This window comes from Peromyscus maniculatus, chromosome 5 (genome assembly GCF_049852395.1).
Source record: "Peromyscus maniculatus bairdii isolate BWxNUB_F1_BW_parent chromosome 5, HU_Pman_BW_mat_3.1, whole genome shotgun sequence".
Taxonomy (NCBI): Eukaryota; Metazoa; Chordata; class Mammalia; order Rodentia; family Cricetidae; genus Peromyscus; species Peromyscus maniculatus.
The window spans coordinates 28,780,558-28,806,506 of record NC_134856.1 but is presented as its reverse complement, the minus strand read 5'-3'; the positions used below and the strand labels follow the sequence as shown (position 1 = coordinate 28,806,506).

General features: G+C 40.9%; 2 protein-coding genes and 1 non-coding gene across 3 annotated transcripts in view; 1 reads left to right on the top strand and 2 right to left on the bottom strand.

Moving 5' to 3' along the window:
* Positions 1–25,949, top strand: part of LOC121826478 (protein arginine N-methyltransferase 9-like) — a 151,101-nt gene that overhangs the window by 48,144 nt on the left and 77,008 nt on the right. The window lies entirely within an intron of this gene.
* Positions 1–25,949, bottom strand: part of LOC143273212 (transmembrane protein 184C-like) — an 87,910-nt gene that overhangs the window by 32,097 nt on the left and 29,864 nt on the right. The gene's annotated exons all lie outside the window — the stretch shown is intronic.
* On the bottom strand, positions 11,842–11,948 carry LOC143273665 (U6 spliceosomal RNA). The gene has a single exon (XR_013051847.1). It is a non-coding gene; the product is annotated as a U6 spliceosomal RNA (small nuclear RNA).

The window sequence follows — 25,949 nt, the reverse complement described above, 5'->3', positions numbered from 1 at the left end:
CACTCCTGCCCAATTGGGAGTTCAACCCCCATCTGAATCTGGAATTCCCCTACCCCCCAATTCTTTACTCCTTAAAAACTCTGCCATAACTGAGCTCAGGGCTCTCCTTGATCCAACTGCTTTGTCAGAACAGAGAACCCATATGGTGATATTTTATTTGTACTGAAATGTGATTTTATTTGTATGTTAATAAATAAAGTTGCCTGGGGGTCAGAGCTAATAGCAAGCCATAGCAGAAGCTGGGCTGTGGTGGTGCACACCTTTAATCCAGAGCACATGACAGACAGATCTCTGTGTGTTCAAAGATACAGCCAGCATGGAGACACATGCCTTTAATCTCAATACCAACCATAGAAGACCTGGAGGTCTGTATAGACAGGCAGTGATGAGGAGGTCATGTGGTTGGGTTTACAACCAATGAGAAGGCAGAACAGAAAGTCAATAAAAATACAGACACACAGGAAGTAGGTCTCTTGCTGAGGGGAAGGACAGCAGCAGCAGGAAGGGTAAGAAGGCGGTTTTTTAAGTCTCAGCTCTCAGCTACAGCTCTGACGTCTTGTACTTTTAACTCTGCATTTGGCTATGTGTTTCTTATTTAATAAGACTGTTCATTTACATCTGGCTCCCAATGTTCGTGGTACAAATTCAAGACAAAGTCACTTGCCTGTGGCCTTTAGGGACCCCCCCGACTCAGACCTGAGCTACACATAGCCGGTTGTGGTGGCTTGGTGGCCCTCCAGCTCCCCGGCTCCCCAGCTCGGGCCAGCTTGGCCTAGGACCCAGGCCTGACCAACCGTAGCTACACTAGTGCTATGAAAAACTCAGGCCTGCCGGAGCTACTGCTAATACATGCAACTGCAGAAAGAGCTGCTTTTGCCTGAAACGTCAACACACACAGTCGGAGCTTAAGGAAGCCAGAGCCCAGGCTCAACTTGGCTCAAGTGGGAACACGTGGCTAGATTTAAGCTTTTAGCCAGAACTCATGGCTAAGCTTTCTTGCTTGCTTGCATGTTCTCTCTCTCTCTCTCTCTTTCTCTCTCTGTCTCTCTGTCTCTCTCTCTCTCTCTCTCTCTCTCTCTCTCTCTCTCTCTCTCTCTTTCTGGATTCCTCTCTCTCTTTCTGGATTCACACCTTGGACACTAGGTAGCTGTTTTGAAATTCCCTCAGATTTCTACTGTTCTACACAGACTTTGTAAGTCAATTAAGGTATCAGATATTTTAAAGGAAAAAACTATTTAAAAGAGAAATTTTTTTCCACATTAAATAAAATGGGTTTTATGTGTACATTGGAAGAAAATTGGGCTTTGTTTGATAACATTTTAGGCAGTCTGAAAATGGAACAACTATATGAGAAGATTAATGTTGATGGGATTATGCACATTTTTACTTTCCTTATCCTTACTTTACTATTTAAAAAGATAGTCAATTAAAGTGCCAGGATAAAAGCTTTAGAAAAACCTGTTAAAATGAATTATAGAGAAATTCAGATTCAGACAGAAGCAATTAACAGTGAAATTGTTTCAGGATTGGTTTATAAGGTTTCAGAAAGAAAGCCTGTTTTCACACAATCACCCTTAATTTATCTGATAACTGTACAGCAGCTACCTGTCAAGTGAATGCACAAAATATTTGGACTCCAATTGAAATGTTAGATTTATGAAGGTTTAAGGAGACAATAGTATCTTATGGCATGCATTCCCCATTTGTAAAGCAAATGTTAAAGTCCTGGTCAACTTGTAATAAGATTATACCACAGGACGGCCAAGAGCTGGAAAACGCTGTTCTAGAACCTGAGGCACAGCTGCAGTGTCAAATGTGGTTCAAAGAGGAAGTCAAAAACATAGAAAATCAGTGGAGTGCTAAAGGTATACAAATCTTCCAGGATCAGCTTGTTGGAGAAGGCCAATATGCTGCAATACAAACACAATGTTTATATGATATCCAAACCCTAATTCTATGTTGAATGGCAGCCTTGAATGTATGGGACAGAGTTGAAGTACCAGGAAAGAAAACTGAGTCATTTGCAAAGGTTATACAGGACCCAAAAGAATCTTTCACAGATTTCTTACAAAGACTGACTTCAGCAGTAAAGAGAATGGTCCAGAATTCAGAAGCTAGCCAGATAATAATCGAATCTTTGGCTTTTGAGAACATGAATGCAGCATGCAAGAGAACAATCAGACTATTAAAGGTAAGATCTGCAACCTTGGAAGATTGGATTAGAGACACATTTAATGTTGAGGCTCATGACTATGATGATATGTGGATAGGGGAAGCAATTTCAAGAGGTTTGAGGAATGTCAGATGTTTTGGATGTGGAAAGCAAGGACATTTGAAAAGGGACTGTAAACAGGGCATTCCTAGAAATAATGTTTCTTCAAGGAACAATGGCAACAGAATGCCCCTTTTTTCTGTAGTATGCAGAAGGTGTGGTAAGGGAAAAACTGGACCAACGAATGTAGATCATCAAGGGACAGGCAAGGTAATACTTTGCCTCAGAACCTCCCAGAGGGGCCTCAGGCAGGCCCCCACAGTGAATCCAGTTCAGACCTTTCCTGCAGTCATAGAGGAAACCCCTACTCAGAGCAATTACATAACCAAATGCCTATTGGAATAAATCATGTTGCTTGGGATGATGAAACAGAGAGAATAGAAAATTCAGGAGAATTCATAAAGAAAATTTTTTGGCAAATTTCTATAAATGAACAAAGACCAAAATTAACAATAAAAATAAATGGTGTTTTGTTGTCTGGACTGGCAGACACAGGTGCTGACGTGACCATAATTGCACCAGAATTTTGACAACCAACTTGGCCTCTTCAGGAGGTAAATGTTCATCTGCTAGGAATTGGAACATTATCTCAAGTGAAACAGTGCAAGATGGCTTGAATGTATAGGTCCAGAAAGACAGAGAGGAAAATTAAAACCATATGTGGCTAACATAGCTATGAACCTGTGGAGTCAAGACCTGTTGCAACAATGGAATACTCAGATTAACATCCCTCCGACCTCAGAAACAAATCATAAACTAGCACATGTTTCTGAGAGAAATATTAGAAGATATTTTTCTAATGAGTGTCACCAGCCATCCATATTATACAAGAACAGGACACAAGAACTGATGATCTTCCAAAGACACCAACAGCTCTGCCTTTAAAATGGTCAACAGACAAGCCTGTATGGGTTCACCAATAGCCTTTAACAACAGAGAAACTCCAGGCTTTAGAAGAGCTGGTAGAAGAACAGTTAAATGCTCAGCATATTGAAGAATCAACCAGCCCTTGGAATTCTCCTGTATTTGTTATTAAAAAGAAATCTGGTAAATGGAGAATGGTAACAGACCTTAGAGCAATTAACAAAGTAATTCAGCCAATGGGCTCTCTAAGATCTGGAATTCCTTTGCCTACTCTGTTACCAAAAGGATGGCCTCTTATAGTTATTAATTTAAAAGATTAATAATTCTTTTCAATACCTTTTTTTTTTTTTTTTTTTTTGGTTTTTCGAGACAGAGTTTCTCTGTGTAGCTTTGTGCCTTTCCTGGAACTCACTTGGTAGCCCAGGCTGGCCTCGAACTCACAAAGATCCGCCTGCCTCTGCCTCCCGAGTTCTGGGATTAAAGGCGTGCGACACCACCGCCCGGTGACTTTTCAATACCTTTACAAGAAAAAGACAGAGAAAGATTTGCCTTCATGGTACCTACTTAAAATAATTCTCAACCGGTTAAGAGATTTCAATGGAGGGTCCTCCCACAGGGAATGTTGAATAGCCAAACCCTGTGCCAATATTTTGTACAACAGCCATTGGAAGTGATACGTAAAAAATTTCCTGAATCTATAATTTATCATTATATGGATGATATTTTACTAGCTGACTCAAATGCAGATACTTCAGAATTTTTGAAGAAGTAAAGAAAATTTTGCTTTGCTGGGGGTTACAAATTGCTCCTGAAAAGATACAAAGAGGAGATTCTATTAATTATTTAGGATATAAAATTGGTCTACAAAAAAATAGACCCGAAAAGGTGCAAATTAGGAGAGATTGACTACAGACTCTTAATGACTTTCAAAGATTATTTGGAGACATTTTTCATCTATGAACTATTATTGGGGTAAAAAATGATGAATTGAATAATTTGTTCAAAACCTTAGAAGGTGACAAGTACTTAAATAGTCTAAGATAATTATCATCTGAAGCTGAGGAAGAATTGGCCTTGGTAGAAAAGAAAGTACATGAAGGACATATGGATCATATTGATCCGAAACTAGATTGCATTTTGGTTATTTTACCTTCTAGGCATTCTTCTACAGGAATATTAATGCAGAGGGAAGGTATTATATTGGAATGGATATTTTTTTTACCAAATAAACCAAATAAAAAATTAAAAACTTATGTGGAAAAAGATCTCTGACTTGATTTGGAAATGAAAATTGAGACTTCGTAAATTAGCAGGAATAGAAACAGCAGAAATTGTTGTACTTTTAACTAAGGAGAATATTGAAAAATTATGGACAGTAAGTGAACTTTGGCAACGAGCTTGCAGCAATGTTTTGGAAGAAATTAACAACAAATATCCCAAAAGCGGTAGAATTGATCTTATAAAGAGAGCTGATTGGATTTTGCCTTGAATTGTATCGGAAAAACCCATATCTGGAGTTTTTAATTTTATACAGATGCAAACAAACAAGGAAAGGCAGGTTACAAATCATAAAATTTAAGTAAAGTGGTTCAAAGTCCTTATAATTCAGTTCAAAAATCAGAATTGTATGCTATTCTGTTCTTATTAATGGATTTTTCAGAACCTCTCAACATAGTTACTGACTCTCAGTATGCTGAAAGAGTGGTATTACATATTGAGACTGCAGAATTTATCCCTGATGCTTCAGAATTAACTTCACTATTTATTCAACTCCAAGATACAATCAGGAAAAGGAGTCATCCTTTATATATAACTCACATCCAATCCCATATTGGTCTGCCAGGCCCTCTAGCACAAGGTAATGATGAAATTGATAAATTATTGATAGGAAATGTGCTGGAGGCCTCAGAATTTCATAAAAAACATCATGTCAATAGTAAAGGTTTAAAAAAGGATTTTTCCATAACCTGGCAACAAGCCAAGGAAATTGTAAGGAAATGTCCTACTTGTTCCTTTTAGAATCAGACACCATTACCAGCAGGATGTAACCCAAAGGGTACTCAGAGGAATGAAATCTGGCAGATCGATGTGTTTCCCTTTTCAGAATTTGGAAAATTGAAATATGTACACCATACCATTGATACTTATTCAGGATTTCAATGGGCAAGTGCTTTGAGTTCTGAAAAAGCTGATTCTGTCATCACTTATTTGCTAGAAGTTATAGCCATCATGGGTATACCTGCACAAATTAAAACTGACAATGCTCTGTTAAACTTTTTTTGCTTATTACAATATAAAGCATATTACAGGTATACCACATAATCCTACAGGCCAAGCAGTTATTGAAAGATTAATCAGAACTCTAAAGGATATGCAAAATAAACAGAAAGGGGTAACAAACCCCCCCCAGAAATAGACTGCATAATGCTCTATTAACTTTGAATTTTCTCAATGCTAATGAGAAAGGAACAACAGCTGCAGAGAGACATTGGATAATAGAAAAAACTACAGAATTAAACCAGCCTATATACTTTAAGGATGTGCTGACCTCAGAATGGAAACCAGGATATGTATTACATTGGGGACAAGGTTTTGCTTTTGTTTCTACAGGAGAAGATAAGCTGTGGGTACCATCAAAATTGATAAAGGTTTGATTTGAACAAGAGAGACCTCTTAATTAGAGGAGGTGATAGTTCATCAACCAGCATGAACATCCAATTTAAACTAATTTATACCAGTAACACATGCCTTTTCATTTAATCAGATAATAACTTACCAAAAGGGAACCTCCTCAAAATTAGTCTTGGGGAAAGGTTTTTGTTTTTGTCTTTTAGGAGAATGAAGGCTAAGGAATCTGAAGAACACTGGACAAATGAGACAACTGAAGAAAAATCATCTGTCCCAAGAAAAAGAGTAAAATGGCCTATTGGTATATCATCTATAAAATTTCATAAGTTTTCCTAAATGTTTGTTTCTGTTCTTCTCTAAAGACATTTAACACTATTGGTCTTCTTGTAGTCCCAGTTCAATTAAGATCTAAAGCTGACTTTGGAGTTGGAGAATGGCTCTCTCCTTCTTTAAACTCAAGCATGTTGTTAAAAGGAAAATGCAAACTCCCTGTATCATGCCAGAAGAAAGAGCCATCTTCTGACATGGGACAGAAGAAAAACCAAATTAATTAAGGGACTATTCTATTACTACTAATCTCAATTCTTTAATTCTATTCTGATTCTTTAAACTTTTCTTAAAGTATGAATTTTATAACAAAATTTACAAGATTTATATATATATATATATATATTAACTTTGTTAAGATATTAATTGTCATATAGAGTACTAACTATTTCTAGAAAAAAGGCTTCAATTAGCTGCTTATACATGTCTTTGTGTTCTAGTCTCTTATCAGTTTTCTGCAGGAAATCACGGTCAGGCCTAACATTAACTGAAGTCTCCAGGAAGAAGATATGGCCCCACAACAACAATAATTCCACATGGACAATAATAATATCACTAAGCTGACAAATATCATCTACAGATCAGCTTTGGACTATAAAGTGCTCAGAGCAATTTTGAGAGGACTAGATGAGATGATCCAGTTTCAAAGACTACTTGAATAAGGACTTGAGATAAGCCCTGAACGTTGGCATTATGCTCAAACTGGACAACAAAGGATATAGCTACCTTTCTTAGAATTTGACAATTAACCCAAAATTTTTCTTTTCAGAATAAAGATACCATTGCCCATACCCAGCAGAAAGCAATTTTAAGAATACTATGCCCACATTCCCAAAGAGGTGATATGGGGCGGGTGGTTTTTTGGTCTTTTAATGGGTTTTTGGGTCTGGGATAATTTTCATTGTTTAGGGGGGTTGGTTACAAGTAGTTGTTAAGGGTTAGGAAAAGGGTTAAGCAAAGGAGATTAGATTTAAGGTTCTTGTTTAAAAAAAAGAAAAGAAAAAAAGACAATTACTAGTTTTAAATACTTTACATTGGACTGGATTGTTTTATATTGTATACAAATTATATATATTGATATTGATATTGTTAGAAAATGCTATACATATATTTCTAATCTTGTTCAAGATATTGTACTTGTACCGTTCATTTAACAATGTAATGCAATTTGCTGATCCTTGAATGTTATTATTATCAAGTATTAGGATAAAAAGAAAAGAAAGTTAGTAGTTAGACATTACAATAGAACTTTTAGTTATATTAAGTGTGTTTTCAAGATCGAGCAGATATATTTTAGATAGACAGGTCATCTTAAAACCCTTCAGAGATCTATAGAATATGGCATTTAAAATGTTTTAATAACTTAGACAAATTTTCTTTTTTGTTATGACTATGAGACATGTTGGCTCCTGGCAGTACCAATCTACTTCAGCGAAAATATGGGCATTGAAGAAACTGCATATGGAGTTAACTTTCACTGTGGCAAAAGTTAGCCACTGGACAAAAAACTATCCTCTAATCAACCCCTGACAAACAGGACAAAATGGACAGACAGGACAAGAAACAAAGGACTACTGATTCTTGCCAAAACAAGTGTGGTTGTGGCTTTAACAAAAAGCATCTTCTGAGGCCAGGACAATATGGCACCATCCCTGAAGTGGCCTTCGCAATCCGGAAAAGGCACAGTGTCCTTTTCTTCGAAGGCAGCTGAACAGGCAGTGGGCTGATGGCTTCTGATGTGCAATGGGACAGCAGCTGAAACAGTTATTCTTGAAGCGTAACTAAGCTCACGCCTCTCAATAGTAGATTGGCATTTAATAGAGGGATGTGGAGAAGAAGGGGATGCTGAGATGAAGCCATATATACACAGCCAAGAAGAATGGACAGCTGAATTCAAAAAAACATCAACAATTTCCAGAATTTAAAATCCTGAATCATGACATGACACTAGTGGAATTCAGGTGTTTCTGGTACATGGACTGCTCTCACTCAATGTGAGGTCGAACTGTTGACCTTGTGTACATCCTACTTCACAAATGAGTCTGTCAGATATGCTAAGTCTATAGGCTGAAGATGATGCCCCAACACTGTGGAGAAACCTCAGGTGACTATCTAGGCAGCTGGCTGTTTCTGTCAACTCACATTTTTTGGGGGAAGCTGTTTGCGTGCACTTACTGTTTTAATTTTTTATTTTATAATTTGATTTAATTTTATATATCAGCCACGGATTCCCCTGTCCTCCCTCCTCCTGCCCCCCAACTTTCCCCCAGCCACCCCCCCATTCCTATCTCCTCCAGGGCAAGGACTCCCCTGGGGATTCAGCTCAACCTAGTAGATCCAGTCCAGGCAGGTCCAGTCCCCTCCTCCCAGGCTGAGCAAAGTCCTCCCTGCATAGGCCCCAGGTTCCAAACAGCCAGCTCATGCACTAAGGACAGGTCCCAGTCCCACTGCCTGGGGGCCTCCCAAACAGTTCCAGTTAATCAACTGTCTCACTTATCCAGAGGGCCTGATCCAGTTGGGGGCTCCTCAGCTATTGGTTCATAGTTCATGTGCTTCCACTAGTTTGGCTATTTGTCCCTGTGCTTTTTCCAATCTTGGTCTTAACAATTCTCACTCATACAATCCCTCCTCTTTCTCGCTGATTGGATTCCTGGAGCTCCACCTGGGGCCTGGCCGTGGATATCCAGAATATATAAAGAACTCAAGAAATTAGACATCAAAATGCCTAACAGTCCAATTAAGAAATGGGCTATAGAGCTAAGCAGAGAATTCTCAACAGAGGAAGCTCAAATGGCTGAATGACATTTAAGGAATTGCTCAACATCCCTAATCATCAGGGAAATGAAAATCAAAATGGCTCTGAGATACCATCTTACACCTGTCAGAATGGCTAAGATAAAAAACACTGAAGACAGCTTATGCTGGAGAGGATGTGGAGCAAGGGGGAACTCACCTCCACTGTTGGTGGGAATGCAAGCTTGTACAGCCACTTTGGAAATCAACATGGCACTTTCTTAGAAAATTGGAAATCAATCTCCCCCAAGACCCAGCTGTACCACTCTTGGGCATATACCCAAGGAATGTTCAATCATACCATAAGGGCACATGCCCAGCTATGTTCATAGCAGCATTGTTTGTAATAACCACAACCTGGAAACAACCTAGATGCCCTTCAACTGAAGAATGGATAAAGAAAATGTGGTACATATACACAATGGAGTACTACTCAGCAGAGAAAAACAATGACATCATGAGGTTTGCAGGCAAATGGATGGATCTAGAAAAAGTCATCCTGAGTAAGGTAACTCAGACTCAGAAAGACAAACATGGTATGTACTCACTCATAGGAGGATACTAGATGTAAAACAAAGGATGACTAGACTCCTACTCACAACTCCAGGGAGGCTACCTAGAAAACAGGACCCTAAGAAAGACACAGGGATAGCCCAATGACAGAGAAATGGATGAGATCTACATGAACAACCTGGACATGAGTGGGGGTAATGAAGGGCAAAGGTCAAGGGAAAGAGAGCTTAGGGGAGCGGGAGATCCCAGCTGGATCAAGAACAGAGAGGGAGAACATGGAATAAGAGACCATGATAAATGAAGACCACATGGGAATAGGAAGAAGCAAAGTGCTAGAGAGGTCCCCAGAAATCCACAAAGATACCGCCACAATAGACTACTGGCAATGGTTGAGAGGAAGCCCAAACTGACCTACTCTGGTGATAGGATGGCCAAAAACCCTAACTGTTGTGCTAAAACTCTCATCCAATGACTGATGGTTGCACTTCCTGTTTTTATTTTTTATTAGGTAATATTATTTTCTTCTTGGATCTCTGAGGGAGTTGAAGATTAGTTAGTTAGAGTGGAAGATTAGATAGTTATAGTTAAATTTAGATAGTTATAGCTTTCCTTGTTAAGAATTTTAGAAAAGAAACTCACTAAAGAGTTAAGTGTATAAATTTGAAAGACGTTATAAGATAGTTCTGTTAGTAATATAAGTTAGGAAAGAAAGTGAATCACATACATTTCGGACTTACCAAAATAGGATAGATAATGGAATTATTTTCTCTGAATTTGTCAAATGCAAATGGACTAGACATTGTTTAGGTATTTATTGCTTATATATATATGTGGTATATAGTTATTGTACTTTTGTATATAGTTTTTCTTATATTAGTTATAACTTTTTTCCTTTTATTAAAATAGAAAAGGGGACATATGGTGATATTTTATTTGTACTGAAATGTGATTTTATTTGTATGTTAATAAATAAAGTTGCCTGGGGTGCACACCTTTAATCCAGATCACATGACAGACAGATTTCTGTGTGTTCAAGGATACAGCCAGCATGGAGACACAACACCTTTAATCTCAATACCAACCATAGAAGACCTGGAGGTCTGTATAGACAGGTAGTAATGAGGAGGTCATGTGGTTGGGTTTACAACCAATAAGAAAGCAGAACAGAAAGTCAATAAAAAGACAGACACACAGGAAGTAGCTTTCTTGCTGAGGGGAAGGACAGCAGCAGCAGGAAGGGTAAGAAGGCGGTTTTTTAAGTCTCAGCTCTCAGCTGCTGCTCTGACCTCTTGGGCTTTTAACTCTGCATTTGGCTCTGTGTTTCTTATTTAATAAGACTGTTCATCTACAAACCCAAGCTTGAGCTTGCAATAAAGGCTCTTTGCTTTTGTATATGACCTCAGACTCCTGGTGGTCCTTGGGGTGTGTGTGTGTGGTGGTATTGTGTTCCCCAAAATATTGTGTACTCTAATAAATTTATCTGGGGTCAGAGAACAGACAGCCACTAAATACAAAGGCTAGAAAATGGTGGCACTCACACCTTTAATCCTAGCATTCCAGAGATAGAAATCCCTCTGGATCTCTGTGAGTTCAAGGCCACATTGGAAATAGCCAAGCATGGTGACTCACACCTTTAATCCCAGAAAGCCAGCCTTTAATCCCAGGGAGTGGTGGTAGAAAGCAGAAAGATATATAAGGCTTGAGGACCAGAAACTAGGAGATTTTGGCTGGTTAAGCATTTGGCTGGTTAAGCATTTGGCCTGGTTAAGCTTCAGGCTTTTGAGCAGTAATTCAGCTGAGACCCATTCCGGATGAGGACTCAGAGGCCTCCAGTCTGAGGAGACAAGACCAGCTGAGGATCTGGCGAGGTGAGATAGCTGTGGCTTGTTCTGTCTCTCTGATCTACCAGCATGGACCCCAATAACTGGCCTTGGGTTTGATTTTATTAATAAGAACTTTTAAGATTCCTGCTACAGGGGTGTCTCATGATACAGGCATAACAAGCCTCCTTGGGTTCCGATGAGAACATAGACCACATTTGGGCACATTGCACCAAGCTATGACAACCCGTAATACCCCTGCTTTAAGTGAACCGCTGGACGAGGACAAACCGCGGCATCTGGGCCAGCCCGTCCACTATCACTGGATGGGCATAAGCAGCAAAGGCGTTGCTTGGAGACGGCCAAGCTGCGGAGAAAGCACTTTTGGTTGTGGAAGAAGCCCACACTGTTGCTATTCGTCCTTTGAAAAGCTGCTCTCAGCTCACTGCTGGGTCCTGATAGAAGTGAAGCGTCCCACCTGGGGACAGTAAGTGACTAGGCAGCCTGAGCCACCAAAAACCAGCTACTGTCACTAAACCGTAACACTGGGCACGCTCGCCAACACTCCATCATAAAACAGCAGCAATTAGACAACCCCGGCAGGACCAGAAGCATTCTTTTTATTTTAATATGGAACGCTCCATGAGTTTGTGTGTTATCCTTGTACAGGGGCCATGCTAATCTTCTCTGTATCATCCCAGTTGTAGTATATGTAGGACTGAAGTGAGCACCAGAACGTACTCTTAAACACACAAGCAAATATGTAGACTCGGGGCTTGTTGGGAATTGATACAGATTCAGAAATACTCCAGCTTAAAATATCAGTCACTACAGGCTTTTTATGTACAAGTTGGAAGAGAAAAAAGCAATAGCTGAGGAACATGCATCATAGCTGTTCCAACCCTCCAGGTTGACTGCTTCAGGAACTTGGAACCCCCAGAGGATGCATGGTCATTTGTGATACGGTTACTCTCCATCCCTGTGCAGCTCCAGGTCACATGGCTGCAGTGTCCCCAAACATCCTGCTCTTCCCTTGAAAGATTGCACTTTCACGTGCCCTTTGCAGTGGGGACTGCCCTGTGCTTCAGGCCATGGGATCTGAGGTGAATGACAGGTGCTACTTTCAGGCTAAAGTATTTCCTCGCTGGTGTATGTATTCAAACCTCTGTCAGGGTTTGAACTGGAAATGCCAGTTTGGAATGTTTGCCCCTCACTGGTGGTGCTGTTGTTTGGGAACCTGTGGAGCCTGTAGGAAATAGAGCCTCTCTGGTAGAAACAGGTCATAAGCGAGGACTTTTTGAGGTTATACCTGCTGCTGGTCTCTGCCCTGCACCCTGTGTCTCCACCACATATTTCTGATGCCATCAGCTAAGCTGTTCTAACATGCCTTCTGTGCCCCCGATGGATGGAAACACTCAGAACCACGAACCAAGCCTTTCCTCCCTGGAGTCAATTCCTTCAGGCTTTGTGGTCACAGCAATGTGAAACCCTGAAAGATCCTCCCGGCACTCTCTTCCCGCACTCCAGGAAGCCATGCTAACTAAACAGCTGGTTCCGCACTGAAAGCAGCCAAGCCCTGACATCAACTTCACATAATATAGAGGAAAGAATTTATTTTATTTTTTATGTGCGTTGGTACGTTGTCTGCAGGAATGTCTGTGCCTGCTGTCCATGGAGGACAGAAGAGGGCGTCGGATTCCCTGAAACTGGAGTTAGGAATGGATGTGAGCTGCCATGTCATTACTGGGAGCAAACCCAGGTCCTCTGGAAGAGCAGTCAGTGTTAACTCCATCTCCCCAGCCCTGGAGGAAAGAACTTAAAGACTAGGAAGAGAGAGACACGGGAGTGGATTTTTCATGTGTTGCTAACCTAGGCGTCAAGTTCTGACTTTATTTCCCCAAATGGGGCCTGAGAAAAGCATTGGTAAAAGAAGTGCTGTGGCCTTCACACTGCTTTAGAGGTCATTTCCTGTGATGTGGCTGCTACTGGAGAGCAGTGTAATGACTATAGGCTCTCTAATCATAGAGAGCAGTGTAATGAGTATAGGCTCTCTAATCAGGAGGACAGACACAGAAAAAACCAAGAGGTACACTTCATGGCCCAGAGTATCTCCAGGGAAAGTGGTTACAGTTGTATAGGGCAGCAGGCCTGATACAAAATGACCCAACTTCAGGATGGAAACTAATCAAAGGATGCCATTGGCTGGCAAGGGCTGTGAAGGGCATGAGATAAGACTCGGTGTGCAAGCTGCTGTAGTTTGAGTGATGAATGTCTCCCAAAGGCCCCTATGTTGAAAGGCTTGGTCTCTAGGATGGTGCTACGGGGCAGTGGTGGTAGGTCCTGAGGACCCGGGGGGCCTGCTCTCAAATGGGCCCCTTCCTGTTATCGTTTGCTCCTTGGCCATGGGATCAGCTGTTTTCTGTGCCCTGTGCATCCTGCTGTGGTTTTATCAGCAGTGTCAGAGGCCTCTGTTATGTAGTGGAATCTACGGGTCCACTCCATCAGCCTTGTCATTTGTGAGCTAAGATATGCTCTTTCTTCTTATTAGTTAGTTATCTGGGGATTTGTTATAGTGACAGGAGGCTGACCGACACTTAACTTAGCAGTTTAGCCTCCTACAATCCATAGGTGTTAGCAGAAGACATGAAACACAGGCCACGTTTACTCATAAGACAGCAGTCAGAATGAACAGGAGCGGCTTGCATTAGCTCCCCATGTCTTTCAAGTCCCAAAGGCCATGTGAAGAGGCCACTTGTATGCTTCAGGTACAGTGGGCATAGCTGAGAAACTCCAAGCTTAGAACTTCCAGTCTTCTCTGGTGAACCACGAGCTAACCTGACCAACCATGTCCTGGAGGGAGACATTGTCTTCTCTTACACGTTAGGAAAATCTGTGCTCCCTGCCCGAGGCTGTCTATAAACACCCCTGAAAAAATACTCTAGAATAAAAGCTGATAGAACCCAGGTAACATTGTCCTGGGAATTGCCTCCCAATAAGAATTAAACTAGCCTAACTGGACATATAACCCAAGTAGTAAAACTAGGACTAAAACTAACTGTAAATCATTTTCAACAGTAATTATACCCCTATCCCAGTGTTACACCAATATCTGTCCCTAACCCTAACCACATCAACTTTAAATTTAATGTTCACATGGCTCCATTTTAAGTTTGTATCTAACCCTATTTCTAACACCAGCTCTAAGTTTACTCTAAGTCTAAAACTCACCATAACTAAAATCCTAGCACTAATACTAAAGAAACAAATTAAAAAAAGAATTAAACTAAAAAACCAGACTTACTTGCTTCTTCTCTCTCTTCCCCCCCCTCTCTCTCTCACACACACACACACACACACACACACACACACACACACACACACACTACAGTGGGTGGATAGAAGACCAACTCAAGTCAATCTGGCAAAGTTACTTGTTTGTTCCCTATTCCTCAAGACAGCGCATAAACCAAGAGTCATTTTAATAAAAGTGAGGCCGTATAACTTTAAAGAAGAGTTGAGAGATAGCATCAAAGTCTGTACCCCTTAGGCTTGTCAAGGAAACCATTAACAGAGTAAAGAGAAATAGTCACACTTCTTGTTACTGTCCAACAACTGTTTTTTTTTAAAGATTTATTTATTTATTATGTATGCAGCATGTATGACTGCAGGTCAGAAGAGGGCACCAGATGTCATTACAGATGGTTGTGAGCTACCATGTGGTTTCTGGGAATTGAACTCAGGATCTCTGGAAGAGCAGTCAGTGCTCTTAACCTCTGAGCCATCTCTCCAGCCCAAGATTTATTTATTTATTATGTACATAGAAGAGGGCACCAGATGTCATTACAGATGGTTGTGAGCCATCATGTAATTGCTGGGAATTGAACTCAGGACTTCTAGAAGAGCAGTCAGTGCTCTTAACCTCTGAGTCATCTCTCCAGCCCCAACAACTGCTTTTGAATGGACACTAATTGCCCCATAACCTGAAACATGATTTCTGACTATTTCATTTAGGATTCCAGCTAAAAACACATGATAAATTAGATCAACTGAATAGAGGAGAGTTCCGTGGAGGGAGTATTTACAAAAGGTGTCAGCAAGGAACACAGAAGCCATTTGGGACAGTTGTGCAATGTGTCACTAGAATGTGGAGTTAGACAGGCAGTGTGCAAGGCCATCTGAAGACAGGCAGTGTGCAAGGCCATCTGAAGAGAGGCTGTGTGCAAGGCCATCTGAAGAAGGCTGTGTGCAAGGCCATCTGAAGACAGGCAGAGTGCAAGGCCATCTGAAGACAGGCTGTGTGCAAGGCCATCTGAAGACAGGCTGTGTGCAAGGCCATCTGAAGAGAGGCTGTGTGCAAGGCCATCTGAAGAGAGGCTGTGTGCAAGGCCATCTGAAGACAGGCAGTGTGCAAGGCCATCTGAAGACAGGCAGTGTGCAAGGCCATCTGGAGACAGGCAGTGTGCAAGGCCATCTGACGAGAGGCTGTGTGTGCAAGGCCATCTGAAGACAGGCTGTGTGCAAGGCCATCTGAAGACAGGCTGTGTGCAAGGCCATCTGAAGTCAGGCAGTGTGCAAGGTGATCTGAAGACAGGCTGTGTGCAAGGCCATCTGAAGACAGGCTGTGTGCAAGGCCAACTGGAGACAGGCTGTGTGCAAGGCCATCTGAACAGAGAGTATTGACCTGTTCCCAGACACACCCACCAGTGGAGTGGAAACAGGTCATTCTCTGGTCTTTTCCACCCATTCTAGCTCTCTGCTGGTGAGATCTAGTAGAATCCAGAGGACAAGGGAACCTGCTGATGGGCCTGGAGCATGGGAGAGAAGAGTGGGTTTGGCATGTCAAACGGTAGGAACTCAGCCCAGCACAGCAAAGCCAGGAGTATTAGAAGGAATCCTTAACCTCCAATATTCTGACTCCCCACCACTTCCATTACTGGCTAACTTCTTTAAATCTACTATTATGGGGAGGAATGAACTAGAAGTCAGGTGTTTGGGACAGAATTCTGCCTACATTTATACTATACAGTATTATTTACTTTTATTCCACACCTGTATAAATATTAATGTTTTACATTTTGCTTGCTAGTGTCTTCTGAAATTGGTTGATGCACTACCATCCTTATTCCCATTTTATCCAGAGAGAATATGTTCTGCTACAATTTTTAAAATATGCCCTCATTTGCATTGACTACTGAACCAACCCGATGCAGCCTTGACCCAACTATTTCAGCCATATTTATTTATTTATTTATTTATTTATTTATTTATTTATTTATTTATTTATTTAATCTATCTATCTATCTATCTATCTATCTATCTATCTATCTATCTTAATGCTGAATGCCATTTATTGATGTTTTACAATCTTGCATCTAAGCTGTTAAAGCCCAATATGCAGAATAGACAGACAAGGAACTTCCCCTTAAGCATTCAGGAGGGTGGAACGCAGCAGGGAATTAGCATAGGGGGGATATCAAGGTCAAGGTCAGCAAGCAAGGCAACAGTTACCCAAAACGGGGGCCAGGGCTCTACAGGTGCCCCCTTTTACTAATAAATGAGCTTCTGACTTAGGTTATGTGGGATGTCATCAGGTCACCTTACCCGTCATGGAGATGCCTGACCAGGCCACACAGGAACTCTGTCTTAGGTTGGTGAGCTCCCCCCATGGATTACCCGTCTCTGAATACTCATTATCATACAGGCTCAATCGTGTGTGAGCTGCAGAGTTAACTGCTACCAAAGATATCAAAGTGGTGCTGGGCTTGCAATCTGTGTTTTCAACACAGAAAAGACCAACAGAAGTCCTAACCCACCCATAGCCAGTAGGCTAAAGGCAACTGAGCCATTCACTTCCTTAACGAGCCTTACTGCAAATTGGAGTCCTTGGAAGATGGTATCCCAAAAGCAAATGGAACTTGAGTTCTGAATTTATAATTTTCAAAGCCAATTGAAATGTATATAACTATTGAATTAAATTTATCATGCCCAATAGAATGAAAGATTAACTAACTGTGGTAGCTACTTTTGCTGCCAGGGTCTCCACTGTGCTGGCTGTAGTAAGCTGTAGATATAAGCAACCGTCTTATTAAATAAGAAACACAGAACCAATGCAAAGAAGAAAGCCAAGAGATCAGAGCTAAGAGCCTTACCCACCTGCTGCAGCTAACCTTTTAAGCCAAGAGACCTCTCCGAAAAAGAGCTGCTTCCTGTCTGTTTGTCTTTATATAGTCTTTCTGTTCTGCCTTCTCATTGGTTGTAAAACCAACCACATGACCGCCTCGTCACTGCCTGTTGTACAGCCCTCCAGGTCTTCTATGGTATTGAGATTAAAGGCGTGTGTCTCCAATGCTGGCTGTATCCTTGAACACACAGAGATCTACCTAGCTCTGCCTACCAAGTGCTGGGATTAAAGGCATGCACCACCAACGCCCAGCTTTTGCTATGGCTCTAATAGCTCTGACCCCCGGGCAACTTTATTTATTAACATACAATTAAAATCACATTTCAGTACAAGTAAAATATCACCATAGTAAGCAATTATGAAATGGTAATCCCAGAAACAGTAGCAGCGGTGGCCGCCACTGTTATAACAGCAATAACGGCATCAGCAATGTCAAATTCTCTTCTGGAATGTGTGGGCATCCACTGGCACGGACACAACTCTCAGAACACAAACCACCAAGGCCCATTTTTCTTGAACCCAGCACGACTTAAGCTGGCAGCTCTGCAAAAGAACAACTAAGAACCATAAAGAAAAAACAGGCAGCTCACAAGGAACATAACTAATGGCCTTTTTTTTTTTTCAATTTAACTGAGCAATTTATTGAAGGCTTCACAAATAACTATAATATTCCTTGATCTGATTCACATCATTAAATGTTAATAAATGTTCTGATTAAGCATAAAAGAAGAGGAATGTAATGAAATGACATGGATTTACTGCTTATATATTCATTCGTTTAACTAGTAATTTAAGAAGCAATGTGTGTACACAAGGCTATGCACTAGGTTTAGGAGTGTGAAAGAAACTGTTATACTCTCATGAAATTTACATCGTAAAAAGAAGAAATGAACAAAAATACAATACAACTTAGATACATTCTCTATATATTCTCTACTAGGACTAAGATTCTATTAACAAATATAAAGCATGATAACAGTGTTCCAACAACCTGTTTGTATTCGTGGCAATAGTGGTAATTAGTGGTAATATTATATTGTTAATCTAGGTAGATTTGAGTGGAGACATCATGAATGTATTTGAAAGATTGCTTTTAAGTTTTGAGAATCTTAGAGAAGATCCTGTGTATATACACATATGCCAACAAACATGTCCTTATTCACACTCAAAATCAAATTACTGCTTATCAGTTTTTGAAATTGTAATCCTTCAGGGGACAAAAAAGGAAATGGACATCAAAAAACTACACATCAATAAATATACCAGGTGGATCTCTGCTCAAGTCATATCACCTGTCATACATTTATGAAATATAAAAATAGTTTTTTATTCACTTAAGGGAAAAGCTTTCTTTTTATTTTATTCTTGAAAAAAATATGGGTGAGACCTACCAGAGTTTTATGTTGAGAAAAATCAGATTGGTGTGAAGACAAATCTTGGATCTCACACCTATACTTGTTACTCTTCTGTGTTGAAACCAAGGTTGGATAAAGCACAGGGACAAATAGCCAAATGAATGGAAACACATGAACTATGAACCAAAGGCTGAGGGGCCCTCAACTGGATCAGACCTTCTGAATAGGTGAGACAGGTGATTGGCTTGATCTGTTTGGGAGGCATCTAGGCAGTGGTACCAGGTCCTGGGCTCACTGCATGAGATAGCTGTTTGAAACCTGGGACTTATACAGGGACACTTGGCTCAATCTGGGAGGAGGGGACTGGACCTGCCTGAACTGAGTCTATCAGGTCGATCTCAGTCCTCGGGGTTGGCCTTGATCTGGAGGTGGTGGGAAAGGAGGGTGGGCTGGGGGGAAGGGGAAGGGGGCATGGAAGGGAGAGAACAAGGAAATCTGTGGCTGTTATGTAGAACTGAATAGTATTGTAAAATAAAAGAAAAAAAATAAACAGGATAAAAAAAAATGATAGTCTTCCTGCCTCTTCTAAAATACCTCAGATAACAATAAGCTACCAGAACTCACAAAGGTAAGATGTAAGTAAACTAGGTTTGGCACAGATCATTTGGGCTTCTTTATGTGGTAGAGTTTGCAGACACTTAGGAGGTCTTTTGTAAAAATACAACTGACAAAGTTTAAGGCCTGGTTGTCATAAGGAGCCACAATAGAGCTGAGAGTGAGAGTGCACTCAGGAGACTTGGCTCTCTGAGACAGAACCCACTAACACCAATTGGACTAAGCTGCTCCCAGAGAAACAGAGCCCAAGAGCACTGATTTGACCAAGAACTCCCAGTGGACCAAGACTATCAATTGGAACAAGAGAGGCACTCTCAGACACAGACACCACTTGTGCTGACCGAAGGAGAGATGAGTAGATGCCAGTGCAAAAATACAGGCAACAACATAAAGACCTATATGACACCATCAGACACTAGTGATTCTACACCTGCAAGACCTGAACATACCAACACAGAAGCAGAAGAAATCAATCTTAAAAATGACTTTAAGAAGATGATAGAGGCCCTTAAAGAGGAAATAAAAAACTTCCTTTAAAAGGAAATAAAAAACTCCCTTAAAGAGGAAATGAAAAATTCCCTTAAAGAAATGGAAGGAAAAGCAAACAAAAAATTGGAAGAAATCAAAGAAAGACAAGAAAAAGCAATTAAACAGATGGAGGAAACAGTTCAAGATTTGAAAATTGAAATCGAAACAATAAAGAAGATACAAACTGAGGGAATGCTGGAAATAGAAAATCTGATAAAACCAACAGGAACTATAGATGCAAGCATAACCAACCGAATGCAAGAGAGCGAACAGAGAATCTCTGACACTGACAACACGATAGAGAAAATAGATTCGTCAGTCCAAGAAAACACTAAAACCAAAAAGTCATAACACAAAATATCCAGAAAATTTGGGACACCATGAAAAGATCAAACTTAGGAATAATAGGGATAGAAGAAGGGGAAGAATACCAACTCAAAGACACAGAAAATATATTCAACAAAATCATAGAAGAAAACTTTCCTAACCTAAAGAAAGAAATACCTATGAAGATACAAGAAGCTTACAGAACACCAAAATAAGCTGGATCCAAAAACAAAGTCCCCTCGCCACATAATAGTCAAAACACTAAACATACAGAACAAAGAAAAATATTAAGAGCAACAAAGGAAAAAGACCAAGTAACATATAAAGGCAAACCCACCAGAATAACACCAGACTTCTCAAAGAGACTATGAAAGCTAGAAGATCATGGACAAATCTTATGCAGACACTAAGAGATCACAGATGCCAACCCAGACTATTATACCCAGCAAAACTCTCAATCACCATAGGCGGAGTAAACAAAATATTCCATGATAAAACCAGATTTAATAAATACCTGTCCACAAAGCCAGCCCTACAGAAAGCACTAGAAGGAAAAACCCAACCTAAGGAAATTAAATACACCCATGAAAACTCCAGCAATACATGATCCCACACCAACAAATACCAAAGAAGAGAAACTCAACACGACCACACAAAAAAAATAATAACAGGAATTAACAATCGTTGGTCATTAATATCCATCAATATCAATGGTCTCAACTCACCTATAAAGAGACACAGGCTGGCAAAATGGATACAAAAATAGGATCCATCCATCTACTGCATACAAGAAGCACACCTAAAATTCAAAGACAGACACTACCTCAGAGTAAAAGGCTGGGCAAAGACTTTCCAATCAAATGGACTTAAGAAGCAAGCTGGTGTAGCTATCCTAATATCTAATAAAACAGACTTCAAACTAAAATCAATTGAAAGAGATTAGGAAGGACATTACATATTTATCACAGGAAAAATCCACCAAGATAAAATCTCAATTCTGAACATTTATGCCCCAAATACAAAGGCACCCATATTTGTAAAAGAAACATTACTAAAGCTTAAATTGCACATCAAACCCTACACCCTAGTAGTGAGAGATTTCAACACACCACTCTCACCAATGGACAGATCTACCAGACTGAAACTTAACAGATGTTATGACTTAATGGACTTAATAGCTATATACAGAACACTCCACCCTAACACAAAGAAATATACCTTCTTCTCAGCACCCCATGGAACCTTCTGGAAAATCAACCACATGCTTGGTCACAAAGCAAATCTCAACAGATACAAAAAATTGGAATAACATCCTGTATCTTATTAGACCACCATGTCTTAAAGTTAATTTTCAACAACAACAAAAATTATTGAAAGCCTACAATCTCATGGAAATTGAATAATGCTCCACTAAAACACCAATGGGTCAAGGAAGAAATAAAGAAAGAAATGAAAGATTTCCTAGAATTCAATGAAAATGAAAGTACAATATAATCAAACTTATGGGGCATTATGAAGCAGTGCTAAGAGGAAAATTCATAGCACTAAATGTACACATAAAGAAGTTGGAGAAATCTCACACTAGTAACTTAACAGCACACCTGAAAGCTCTAGAACAAAAAGAAACAAACTCACACAGGAGGAATAGACACCAGGAAATAATAAAATTGAGGGTTGAAATCAATAAAATAGAAACAAAGACAATACAAAGAATCAATGAAACAGAATTGGTCTTTGAAAAAATCAACAAGAAAGACAAACCCCTATCCAAATTAACCAAAAGGCAGAGAGAGAGAGAGAGAGAGCACTCAAATTAACAAAATCAGAAAAGAAAAGGGAGACACAACAAAAGAAAATGAGAAAATCCAGAGAATCATCAGGTCATACTTCAAAAAACTGTACTCCACAAAATTGGAAAATCTGAAAGAAATGGACAATTTTCTGGATAGATCCCACATACCAAAATTAAATCAAGAACAGATAAATATTTAAAAAGACCAATAACCCCTAAGGAAATAGAAACAGTCATTAAAAGTCTCCCAAGCAAAAAAAAAAGCCCAGAACCAGATGGTTTCAGTGCAGAATTCTACCAGATTTTCTTTTTTTTTTTCCAGAGCTGAGGACTGAACCAAGGGCCTTGCACTTGCTAGGCAAGCACTCTACCACTGAGCTAAATCCCCAACCCCCAGATTTTCAAAGAAGAGCTACTTCCAATACTCTTCAAATTGTTCCACACAATAGAAAGAGAAGGAACACTACCAAACTCTTTTTATGAGGCTACAGTTACCCTGATACTCAAACCACACAAAGAAGCAACAAAGAAAGAAAATTATAGACCAGTCTCCCTCCTTAACATGGATGCAAAAATACTCAACAAAATATTGACAAAATGAATTGGAGGACTCCTATTGCAAATCACCCTCTGGAGCGATGGAAGGATCTTTCTACTGGCACTTGGAGGGGACCCAATCTGGTGTTGGTGTGGCCCGGGGTTCTGTTTATGTCTTTCCTCAGGACAATAAGGTTCCTCTTTGGATTTCTGTGCACTGAGTGTGCCCTGTGACTGCTGCTGAAGCCCAACATGGCAGAGACCTATTGGGCCTTCATGAAAAACTCTCCCCTTCTGATGCCAATGGGGATTGAGAGCCCAATATGGCCAGCTTTGGCAAGCATTAATGTAAGCCTAGGAACCGTAGCCATGTGGTTGGATTCTCCAGAAGGTAATGTATGGTAATAAAATGCCTTCTGCACAAGAAGAAGGACCAGAGGTCAGGTCCCCAGAGCTCATGTAAACCACCCCCTCTCCCGGGATGGCAACACATCTTATACCCCAGCACTGTGAAGGGACAGAGACAGCCAGCTAGCTAAAGTGATGTCTTATCTCAAAAAAAAAAAAAAAAAACTAAAGGTAAGGCTAGCGTAATGAATGAATGAATGAATGTGGTTTTTAAGGGGGATTTTTTTTCTCCTGAAGGAAAGGTGGAGAGCAATCTACAAAGGACACTGATATCAACTGTGGACTTCAGGCCTCCATGAGCACCTGCACAGACACACTAACAGGTACAGCACATACCAAAAGAAAAACAAACCTGGAGGTACTTGGCATGTAGTACAACTCAGTGGTTAAAAAGTTCAGCATGCTCAAAGATCTGAGTTCAATGCCCAGTGCTACCAAAACAAAACGTAGTAACGGAGGGGAGAAGTTCAGAGCAGGCCTAAGCAACACAAACTTTTCAAAAGTGCTGTGAGTATAACTCAGCACTGGAATGTCTGCCTATCACCAAGGTCCTGGCTTCTTGGATAGATGGATGAATGGATGGATGGATGGATGGATGGATGGATGGATGGATGGATGGATGGATGGAAGATAGATAAAGACAGATGATGACAGACAGACAGATGAATGGTAGATAGATTAAGACAGATGATAATAGACAGACAGATAGATGGATAGGATGGTTCGTGAGTAGGCAGGCGAATGGATAGTTAAGTAGGTGATAGACAGATGACAGACAGACAGATATATTTTAAACCTTGAAATCTGAACTGTCCTTTGGCAGATACATCCCACACCAGAAGAATCAGGGAGAGAGGAAGCTGAAGGTCACTACTAAACCCAGAGAGGGCTCTAGCATTCCTGTGGGCTAAAGAAGAAACGAACCTGACCTATTTTCAAATGAGAGTAGCAGGGAAGAGAGCAGAAGCATTAAAAACTTCCCATAAGAGACCCTTGAACTAGTCTTAAATTACTTAGAGGCATTGATAGGGTCAAGGAAAATTGTACAGAGGCACATACATGAAACACAAGTTCACCAACACCTACTGTTCACACATGATAGAGTGTAAAGAAAAGTGTTCCCTGACCTCTAGCCAGGAACCAGTTAACACTACGCATGCACTAAGTTTACATATCAGGGATAAAACTTTACAAAGGGGTGGAGCAAACCGACACAGCTGGAGAGGGGTGGAGCAAACCGACACAGCTGGAGAGGGGTGGAGCAAACCAACACAGCTGGAGAGGGGTGGAGCAAACCGACACAGCTGGAGAGGGGTGGAGCAAACCGACACAGCTGGAGAGGGGTGGAGCAAACCGACACAGCTGGAAAGGGGTGGAGCAAACCAAAAGCTCACCCTTTCACCAGGATCAACCGCCACCTCCCATACTCAGCCCTACTTAAGAAGTCCCCTTCTCAACAATGTCACACCAAAGTCACTTCAAATACACTGCCCTGGGGAGCACATCTAGAATATGACCCAAAGGCCCGTGTGGCTAAAAGGCCAGCTAGGCCGTGGGAGACGGTACCTTTTCAGTGGGGCCTACTGGAATGCTTGGATCACGGGGTCCTCCATGCTGGCTGTGGGACCCGGGTCTTGTCCTCTGTCTTCCACCCTGGGCATGGAAGAGTTTTCTGCTATTCCCACCATGACACATTGTGCCACCACAGGTCCAAAGCAATGAAACCGACTGGTAATGGACTAAAGCCTTCAAAACTATGAACCAAAATGTACCTCCTCACTTCCTAAGTTGATTAGCACAGGCATTTGTTACAGCAACAGAAATCTGTGTTAGAGGTTATATGAAGATTTACATCTGCAGCAGAGGAGGCTGCCAACGCTTTGACCTCAGATTTCCGTAGCCAGAAGGATGAGACAGCGACATTCTGCTGAAGCCAATCTGTCTGTCCAGGGTACTTCGCTTTGACTAAGACAAGTACTCCATGTCGCAGCTCCCAGACATTTAGTAATCTGAGCAAAGTAACAGAGAATTTGAATTCAGGCCAAAATATGAACAACTCTGCCTAATTTAAGTACTCTGCTTGGCATCAATTAAGTGTTCAATAAGTACTGGTTATACTGTTTAATTACGCCGGTGACGGAAGTTAATAGTGCTATAAAATCACAGGAATAGAGGCTAGGATGCCTACCTGCTGTGATAAACTGGAAATAAGCTCAAAGCAAGAGATGGGTGTCCCCCACGGATCATTCGCTATAACCCAAATGACGTGTGACCTGAGGCAGTGACAAGAATGCTGAGGACTGCGAGTGTGGGGACACGCCATCTCTCCAAAGTCGGTGCCGTGGTGCACGCCGGTGGTGGTGCACGCCTGTGGTGGTGTACGCCTATGGTTCCTGCCACATGGGATGCTGAACAAGAGGATCACTTGAACCCATGAGTTTGAGACCAGCAACACTGCAAGAGCCTGCCTGAAAAATATACACAGTACACACAGTCGGCACACACGATGGTGGCTCCTGAAAACACACACAGTACACACAGTCGGCACACACGATGGTGGCTCCTGAAAATCACACAGTACACACAGTCGGCACACACGATGGTGGTTCCTGAAAATACACACAGTACACACAGTCGGCACACACGATGATAGCTCAGAACATGTTTTTCTTCTGTTTCGAGTAGGCCAGGCACTAGTCTGTAATGTGAAACATGTGCATAAAAGAAGTATTTTTCAGTACACATTCTAATTATTCATCACCCAAAAATGTACTGTTTGATTCCATGCTTAGAAAAAGTTGGCAGTCACCTAAGGCGTTCCCAACATGTTCTTAGTTCCAGCCATGGGTCTATAAACCTGCAAACAGATGAAAACAGGTCCCTTGGAAGCTTCCCACAGTTTCTAAACTGAAATGATAGGGATAGAAAGCATTTTAGCAAACCGAACAAAAACGTGATCACAAACTGATGCCTAATTTCTTTTCTTTTC